The sequence below is a fragment of the Chaetura pelagica genome, unplaced genomic scaffold (genome assembly GCF_000747805.2).
Source record: "Chaetura pelagica isolate M959 unplaced genomic scaffold, ChaPel_1.0 scaffold147, whole genome shotgun sequence".
Classification (NCBI taxonomy): Eukaryota; Metazoa; Chordata; class Aves; order Apodiformes; family Apodidae; genus Chaetura; species Chaetura pelagica.
This window is the reverse complement of record NW_009954194.1, coordinates 405,152-415,480: the sequence shown is the minus strand read 5'-3', so window position 1 is coordinate 415,480 and position 10,329 is coordinate 405,152. Positions and strand designations below refer to the sequence as shown.

The 10,329-nt window shown below is 36.3% G+C and overlaps 1 protein-coding gene across 1 annotated transcript in view; it reads right to left on the bottom strand.

The window, feature by feature from the left end:
• The window catches only part of LCORL (ligand dependent nuclear receptor corepressor-like), a 25,497-nt gene extending 19,066 nt beyond the window's left edge, over nucleotides 1–6,431 (bottom strand). Inside the window, exon 1 of the mRNA XM_010003086.1 lies at nucleotides 6,356–6,431. The gene's annotated coding sequence lies outside the window, so the exon portion shown is untranslated. The remainder of the gene's footprint in view (nucleotides 1–6,355) is intronic.
• Nucleotides 6,432–10,329: the final 3,898 nt, after the last annotated feature.

The following is a 10,329-nucleotide window of genomic DNA, read 5'->3' as shown; positions in this document are numbered from 1 at the left end:
TGCTGAAGGGAAACATGCCATATATTTTCTTTAAGCAAGTTACTAAGCTCCATTTCAAAGCTGATTTGTGCCACATACTATTCTCTTCTTGAGCCACCAATTGCTTTAAAGCTTTTCCCAAGGTAATTGTGTCAATTTTGACAATTAACCTTCTAATTTCTTGTTTAAAATTTACTCATGGCAACTTATTTCAGTTGGCTTTTGTTGCAACGTTGGCCTTACACCTAAACAGTTATTTTTCATTGATATTTAGCACCTTGGTGTATTTCCAGTGTATTATTCCCCCTTTATACCTCATTTTGCTAGGCTAGCTTAGTCCATCCATTTTTTTTCCCCTCTCATTACATTCAGTCTGATCTTTTCTGCACCATTCTCACTTGAACATCTGTTCCCTGGACCTAAGTGACCAGGATCTCAAAAGAGTGCCTTTTATATTCCCAAAGAATGATAGAATGTCTTGGGTTGGAAGGGACCTCAAAGGTCATCTAGTCCAACCCCCCTACAATAAGCAGGCACATCTCCAACCAGAACAGATTGCTCATCAGACTCTCTCAAACTAGACAGTACTATTCCTACATTACTGCCACTGGGCATGAGTCTTTATCACTGCTGCAGCATTTTGGCAGGTGAATATGAACATGATTAGCTACAACACCAAGGTCCCTTCCATCCCATTCATTTTCAGTTCATGCACTTACAACTAAAACAACTTTTTGTCCCCCTCTTATTAATAATAATAAATGTTTCCTCCTTTTCTCTGTACCACTGAACTACAATCACAGTTCTGATTGGGAGGTTCTTGAGACTATCTGCTTTCAACTACACACTATGGTAGGTTGACCTTGGCTCACTGCCAATGATCACCCAGCCACTCTCAACTTCCCCTCCTCAACAGGGCAGGGAGAGAAAATAAGATGAAAAACCTGTGGATCAAGGTAAAGACAGGGAGATCACTTACCATTTACTGTCACAGGCAAGGCAGACTCAACTCAGGGAAAATTAATTTCATTTATTGCCAACAAAAATATATTTGCAGAATGAGAAAAGCAAAACTATAACCACTTCATTACCCCCTCATCTCAGGCTTCTACTTCATTCCTTACTCTTCTACCACATAACCCGCCTCCCCTAAATGGCACAAGGAAGACGTCCTCAGTTATAACAGCTCCTCTCTGACACTCCTTCCTCCTCACATTTTCCCACTCATCCAGCATGGGGTTGTTCCCACTGGCTACAGGCTTTCATGAACTGCTCCAGTGTGGGTCCTTCCCACAGCTGCAGTTCTTCACAAAGTGCTCTAGCACATGTCTTTTCCACAGGGCACAGTCCTTCCGGAAGAGATTGCTCCACAGGCTCACATTTCCTGCCAGAAAACTTCTTCTATGTGGGCTCCTCTATACAGGCTGCAATTCCTGTCAAGAGCCTGCTCCAGAATGAGCTCTCCATGGGCAGTAGCTTCTTTCAGGGCATCTCCACCTGCTCGACCATGGGGTTCTCCATGGGCTACAGTGTGGATACTTGTTCCAACATGGTCTTCCATGAACTGCAGATTCTACCTGTTTCACCATTGTCTACTCCATGGGCTGCAGGGGAATTTCTGCTCTGGTGTCTGGAGCACCTTCTCTTCTCTTTTCCTTCTCTGATGTTGCTGTCTGCAGCTTTGTTTCCCACTCTACCTGACCCCATGACTGCTGAAGTTTTACTCCCAAATATATTCTCACAGAGGGACTCAGCAGAAACAAAATAAATCTGAAAAAAATTAGTTTCTTAAGTTGAATGTGAACATAACATAAGTAACTGAATTGTTTAAGAATTCACAAATAACTGAAATATTTAAGGATTAAGAAGAATTATCTAAATCTAGCTTACTCAGCTCTAAAATGCTCATTTAGAACAGAATTCTATATTATTGCTTCCAGGGATGCAAACCAGCAGTTTTGACAGGCTGGACAGCTGATGATCAAAACAAGACATGGTATTTTTCTTCACTGGACAGTAACAAAAGTTATTTTTGCTGAATTAATGTAGCTGCTTCAGCGTATTACAGCTATTTCTTTAAGATGTCCACAGATGAAAAAAAAAAAGAACAGAACAAAAAACAACAAAACCCCTCTCACTATTCTTTCATAACGAGTTCATGTTTTCATACTTTTCCTCACAGCCACAGTAAATCTTCTTATGAATATCAGGATTCTGTGCATAACTCCAAGACAGTTTTTATATTCTCAGAGAATTTCTTTTGCTCTGTCTGGAATCCTGAAGTTCCACTGTTAAAAGTATAACTAGAGAGCAAAATCATGTGTTGCCAAAAAAGCAAACCTTGAGAAACATCAGCTCTACTTCACACTAAATTTATTCAAGGCAGTATAATCTATGCACAACATAACACATGGAGTATGCCAATGAGCTAAACAAAACTGCCATCAGAGCAGATATCTAAAATGCTCCATCTTGGGTCACCACCTTGGGAACCATACTGATACCAGTATTGAGTTCTGAACTACTGATAAGACAACCATACTCTCAGAAAGATCAGAGGCACAGATGACACATAAAGCAGAACAAGCATTCTCTTAGCTGCATTCAATTTAGGATCATGATTATCTCCCCTCCCCATTTTATCCTGCTTGGGGTCAGCTGATGAAAGATTTGCTGACAAACTACAGCACTAGCTATCCCAAGAGAAAAGTTGTTAAGACTCTACTAAATTACTGGTTTCAATCAGTAGTCTGTACCATACTTAGCATCAAAATGCTCTTTGCACAAAGCTGTTAAACCCATTTCCATTTTCTAAGAATAATACAGTGAACTTTGACAAAAACTACCACCTTTTTTCGATTCTTAAGCCATCCAAATGTTTTCCCAAAGCATTTTTCTCAAGGAGTCATACCAAATTAAACAAATGAATACTGACATTTGTATTACTGAACAGATTCCATGTTTACCACTTAAAATGTGAAATAACTGTCTAGTAAATCTGTGTATGAGAGAGCTTAAAGATTTGAACTTGTACTTTCCAGTATTTTCTGCATTTTAATAATGTCCCAATACATTTTCCAGCTATTTGTCACAATTCTGAAGTCATTCCCTTCCTTTTTATATGGCACTACTGCTCCCTATAAGTACATAAGAATGTGGTGTTTATTATGTTCCTTCATCAGTTTAATTTAATGAAAACTGAAATTATATTAAAGAATTGTGTTTCTAAAATATTTTCCACCCCATTACTTTATATATGAATAAATATTCCAGAACTTAAGGAAAAATAAACCACACCCTCAAAAACAGGTTAGACAGGCCTTGGAGCAACCTGATCTAATGGTAGGCATCCCTGCCCATGCAGGGGGGTTAGAACTAGATGATCTTTAAGGTTTCTTTCAACCCAAACTATTCTGTGATTCTGTGAAATAAAACTTTTCATCCTCTTGTTTTTCCTCCATCCACAAGAGGACAGAACCCCAGCACATAATCCCATAAAAGAAAATACACACATACCAGATAATTAGAGGAAAAGCTTTTTAACAGTTTTGCTAAATATCTGTAAGCAGAATGTAAAGAACAAAAATTTACATGTGAATCTACTTAGCTGAAAAAGACTATAAGCAAAGGATTAAAAAGCCCTAAGGGATTCAATGACAAAAGAAGCTCATTCACAGCATGACCAAGATCAGATGCCGAAATACAGAACCTGACCCCTTTGCAACCAGAAGCTCCACTATTAAAGCAGCCTGCAAAAAAACCAAAACACACTGGTGCTGAGTAAGAAGAGATGTGACAAGAACCATTTAAGCAAGCCCAAGGTAAGTCCTACAAATAAATCATACAAAATTCTGAGATAATGAAAAATCTTGCCATCTTCAGGCAATCTGTTGTTATGGGTGGCTATTTCAGCTTAATTAGTTTGGCTTCTCAGCAAGATGATTTCTGAGGCTTACAAGATTAAAAAAATCTAGTAAAACTTAAGTGTACTTTTTACCATTTAATATTTTTATTACAATTTATTATTCTCTCAAGCACCTTCAAGAGAATACAATACAATAATTTGATCTGTAGATCAAAAAGAACTGAGGAGGAAATATATCAACTGACATGTTCATGCCACATTTTATGCATATTATTTGCTTGTTTTTATAAGCACCACAAAACCAACAATGTAAGAGAAAAAATGCTATCATTGCTAAGTGGTATTTATTTCAGCCAATTCTCACCCATTTCTGGATAAGGAAGCCATGTAATTTCTTGAGGTTTTTTCAAAGAAAAAAACTCTCCCTAATGAGGCATAATGCTGCATGTTGACAGTTATAATGAAAAAAATGGACACCTTACAAGATAGTGATTTAGGCATGTTGCCAAGAGTCTAAAAACTTCAGTTCTCATTCTACCAACCATGTATTTTGATAACTAAGGCAAATTATTTACTTTTTATCTTAGTTTCATTAACTGTAAAGAAAGACTTGTAGAAAATTTTACAAGAATTCTATATTCATTTTTAGAGTGCAAGTAAAACCTCAAATTAGAAATAGCCTTGTATCCTGTACTGTAAGAACTACCTCTACTGTATTTGTGCCAAATGTGGCATTTTCAAACAGGATTACTAAAGTTACAGATACTGTAACTATAAAAATGAACCAAAAATAGTAAGGTAAGGTGGGCATTGGTCTGCAGTTGCTCCAGAGGTAAAAGAAATTTTACAGATATGTCAAACATGGCAATAGGCTTTAACAGTTGAAAAATTCAGGCATGTTACAGACAGACATTCTTGCAAATTAGAAAAAAATTGTTTTTAAACTTTACATTTTGATAAACATTAATTTGCAGGACAAATTCACCAGGTCATCCAATACCAACTGTCCCTGCAAACAGTGGTGACGGAAGATCTTAAACAGGTTACAAGAAATGTTCAAGAGCATAACACAACTAAGCTAAAACTTCTCCCATAAGATAGCTCAATCATGCAGGAATTCTAAAGGAGGACTATAACATATTATTGCATACAATTAATACAATCAGGCTCCTTCAACTGTAACACTTGTATTCTGGTCATTAGCTCAGTATTCTTGGCCTCTTACACAACACACACAAAAAAAAGTGTCCTGAATTTTCTTTCAAAATGTTAACCCTTTGATGCAAAAGAACAGTAAAGCTTTAATCACTAATTGGCATAAACCAAATACATATCAACCCATTGGAATTACAAGCAGAAAAAGATACTGTGCACTATTATAACAGTGCCCTGTTCCCTTTCAAAAGCAGTGATTTGCTTGTTTATCACAGCAGATGGGAGCACAACACACAGAAGTAAGCTTTAGCCCAAATTTACATATTTGTCAAATGCTTTTTCAAGTCTGACTAGTGGCATTCTTAGCTTTATAAGTGTCAAAAATATCCTTAACACATCAGTAAAGCAGTATTTCAAGTTCTCCCCCTTCCCCTTGAAAATACTGCGTTATAATACAGGCCAAGGAATTTGCACAATATGAAGACAACAAAACCATAACCAAGTTAAAGAAATAATTCCAAATCTATTTTAAGCAAACAAAAAGTATATGCCACTTTGTCTCATACTATCAGTATGGAAGTTACATGCTTTACAAATTACAGTATCAAATAATACATTATGAAGAAATGAAATGGAACATTTTGAAGGTTCGACAACAGAAAGAACTTTTTTTTGAGGCCACAAAAATGAACGGAACATTTCTTTCAGCACATCAAAGCAATTTCGAGCTTGAAAAATGATTTCATACTTAACTAAAAGACCCAGGTGTTACTGACAGCTATTCCAGAAAAACCAAACCCATCTGGTATACAGGTAGGTCTTATAAGGGTAACGGAAATTAATTAATTATTATTTTTTTAAAAAAAAATATATATATTCACATTTAAATATAGATATACCTTTTATATAGATAAAAAATTTAAAAAATATTTAGAAATATAAATATGGGGGAAGGAGCTTAAATTTTCTTGACCATTACAAGAAAACTAAACGAGCATTCATTACCTTCCTTTTCCCAATTTATGTCGACAGGTAGCTGAGCAGCTTGTCTTCCCTTTCTAAAAGCTGTTCAAAAAATGAAGTAGGAGATGCAGTATTTCATAAAATAATCTCTCTCATGAGAGCTTCTTGGCAGAGCTTAGCTAATCCAAGATTTGCCTGCACAGGAACAAAACTTAGGTACCATTTTACCTAGTGTTTGACTATGTACAATATTGTCAAGAACATGATGAAATAAACACTAGAAAGAAAAACAAACAATTGCCCTTTCAGAATTCAATATATACTTTAAACTATCTATAACTAAAACCAAAACTAATAAATTAAGGTCATTGCACTAAAAACTGGGTCATTTACCTTCAAATAAACTGAGGTCTCTTCGTAGCCTTGGTCCATAAAGCCCTTCTAAAATACTTTCAAAACCTGGAGACAAAAGAAACGTTTAAAACAGTAAATAAAGTTTCTCCGAAGAATGCAAAATTAAGACTGGCAACAAGTACTCTCCAAATCTGAGAACAATGCCAAAAATTGTTACATTTATCATACAAATATTTACTCCTTCCACTCTAGTGCTAACAGAATTACAAGATAAAAATAAGGCAACTGCCATCTGCACAAAGCCTCCCTATTAAGTCATGTCCCAACAACCTCATTAGTCTTAAAATAACTACCATAGAATCTTAAAGGTGGGAGGATTAGCCTCATAGTTCTACACAAGTGACGCAGTCTCACACTGACAATTACAATCGTGTATGGAGGGAGGAAAAAAAAGGGGAAAAAAAAGGAGGAAACCTTTAAACCCTGAAACCTTATGCACACTTGAAATTACATGATCTGAGTAGGCTAGTATTTCTACAAATACAGAAAAGGAAGCTTATTTTGTTTCTAACAGCTCTCTCTAGTCCTCTGAATACATACAAAAACATTTTAATATTGAGAATTAGATAAATGAAATTATTTTTTATGTTTACCAGCTAGTCTGTTAAGATATTTGATAAAATCATATACTGGAGCAAAGGAGAAGAGATAGAATAGTCAAACTATTAAAAAACCCAAAACCTAAATAACAAAAAAACAGGAGTTGCATGACAACTGATAAAATCTCATGAGAACTTACATAGTCACCAATATAAACAGCAGTTTTGTTAAATATAGGAACAGTTTCCAAGGGCCCCTTCTTGTCTCCTTCCAAATAATAAGCTTATTTTCAACTAAGAGGATAACTCGAAGCAGCAACTGAAGGTTCTCATTCTTCATACTCAAGACCTGCCTGTACTAAAGATGTAGCTATTTTACAGTACTTTGCAAGACTATTTTATCATACCACATAAAAGCTAACAGTATCTTCAGGAAACAAGTAACTACCATCAATTTGTTCATCAGCTGTGATGTCCCCTAAGACAACATGGCATATCACTCTCTCATAAAAAATGACATTTTTTTGGTTTAGAGTGTATGTATGCTAGTATAAGGAAGATTAAATATGTACCGTATCTTAAGTAGCAGGTTAATTAATAAAATAAAATCCTAGCATAGACAAGATAAATCATCTTAACACAGGAGCTGTTCAGTTAGACAGGTCACACTTTGTTAAAATTTATTTTACAATTTTGTATTATAAAACAATTTATTATGCAAAATATATTTATATTAAATCAATTGATTATAATTACACTTGCTACAGATCTATGATTTGAGCTATATATTTATTTCTACTTTAATTTTCCACTTTTCTTTATAACATAGTCCTATGCAAGAACACAAATTAAGTGACAAAACCACTGTCCTCTATATATGCAATATAGACAGTCTTTAAGCACAAGCTACAAAAACTAGAAAAAAAAAAATCCAAGGCCTAAGCAGACAGTAAAAATTACCTTAAAGCATTATTCACTGACTCTTAGATTCAATGTAATACAAATTCACATTATATTAGCATTGCACAAATTCCCAGTTCTTCGAACTTCAAAGAGTTACAGATTAAAAAAAACAAGACAGATGAAGTCTGTAGTTAAGATAGCAATTCCCAAAACACAATAGCCTGGAAATATAAATGGGTATTATTATGAACACTTATGAACTATTCTAGCTCAGCAGCTAGCTAACACTTAGGTTCTTTCAAGTCAGTGGGTAAAGACATAAAATGAAGTATCTTTTGGAGACAGCTGTACTTATTCTAAATAAAGTAAACACTCCCACTTCTTAGCACTCTGTTAACAAGAGGAAGTTTGCCTACCATGACATCTAGCACCCAAAACCTCTTTGTTTTTTTTGGACATCTACCTATTTCCCCCACTCCAACCGCAGTGTGGAAGGTGTTACTTATTTCTACCCTTATTTTAGTATTTAAAAGTATCTGCTTGCCCTACTGCCTGCTCCTATAGATGCAAAAACATGAGCACAGAAAATCCAGCTCTGTGAAACAATGTAGAAATGTAAGAAAGAATGTAATTTCCCGACAGACTTCACAGAATCACCAAGGCTGGAAAAGACCTTTAAGATCATCAAGTCCAGCCTGTGACCTAACACCACCACATTGGCTAGACCATGGCACTAAGTGCCACCACATCTAGCCTTTCCTTCAACACATGCAAGGACAGTGCCTGCACCACTTCCCTGGGAAGTCCATTCCAATGCCTAATCACCCTCTCCGTGAGGAAGTACTACTTCCTAACATCCAAACTAAACCTATCCTGGAGCAGCTTGAGGCCATGCTCTCTTGTCTCTAGCTGCCTGGAAGAGCCCAGCCCCCACCTGACAACGACTTCCATTCAGATAGTTGCAGAGAGTGAGAAGGTCCTGCCCAAGTCTCCTCTTCTCCAGGCAAAACAACCCCAGCCTATCCCTTTAAGACTTTCCCCTCTAGTCCCTTCACCAGTCTTGTTGCTCTTCTCTGGACCTGCTCCAGCACCTTCCATACAGCTTGTATTAAAGATGGCAATTAGCACACTGTTTCTGTTGTTTGGGGTTTTTTTCCCCTTGAACAAAGGACACAAATCCACTTCCTCTGCTAGTTCACCAAACTTAGCTCCACGCCACTCATCCAAAACAATCCTTCTCACAAAACCTCCAAGAACTTCCCCACAAAGCCACAGTTTCTCAGTGTGATTGTTTCCTTCTTCACCTTTGGCTACTGGATCCTTTCTTTTAAAATCAAGTTTACTTGTACAAGCTAACCACATAGATTTAATCTAAATCTTTTCCATAAAACGTGTACTACTTTCCAGTTGGTGAAGTTTTCTATGAAGTTCTGCTCCTGCTTTTCAGCATCAACTGCAATTTAGCCTTAAACAGGAAGGTACAACTTTGTTTCTAGTACAGCTACTGATGAATATGTGCTGGCACTGTTTCATACAATGCGACCACTTCAAGGCATGTCAATAAACCTTTGTTTTACTTCATGAGACAGCATGCATAAACAAACTGTTAATAGTAGTAGTTTTGGAACTTATCAGAATTTGAAGAGCCTATAGATACCAATCAAAAATGCATTTTGCTTATACCTCTTCTGATTTGCCATAAAAGAAGTCTGCTCTGAATGAATTTTACATTTCTTTTCATGTTTCTTGGTGATTACTTGCATGATTCTATACTACATTTCAAAACTACTGTTACTTGAGCCCTGACACTTTCTGGCTCCAAACTGGAAAGAAACACTGCCAGGTCTATTAACTTGAAATGTCCCAATCTGTTAAACTCCATCTACAGTTAGTAAGTTTCTTCTGTTACTTACTTGACTTCTTGTATTTTCTTGTAAAAGAGTATCAGCTTTCTCCATTACATAACACTCTTTATGATCCAAGTTAGGATCCTCAAACTGTCTTCATAAGCAGACATTTCTGCTACAGCTAGTTTCTCAGCCCAGTTAAAAATGTCCACAGAGAAACTCTCCAATGAGAAATTACCCTTCAAGTGCTCATAGAACTTAATGATTTAAGTTTTCTGTAACATTTTATCACAGTAAACTACATATTGTTTGTTCCATGTTAAAGGCCTATCTACATCAGAAAGTGTATGTTGCAAAGTACGGACAGTACAGACTGTAAAATTCTTTGTAATGAATAAAACAGGATTATTTAATGGATGCATTCCATGGAACATTCACGAGTTGTGCACCTTATACAGACTTCCAGAGGTATTCAAGAACTTCTCCTCACTGCATGAACAAATACAGCCATTTTCATCTACTCTTGAGCAGTAGTGTCACTATTTACTACAACAGTCTCTTAAATCCAGCACCTAGGAAATATCTAAGCTGCACCTGTCACTATGGAAGCTATCTATAGAGTAGGTGCTACGTTGCATCAAGTTTTGAGGAAATCACAAGATGC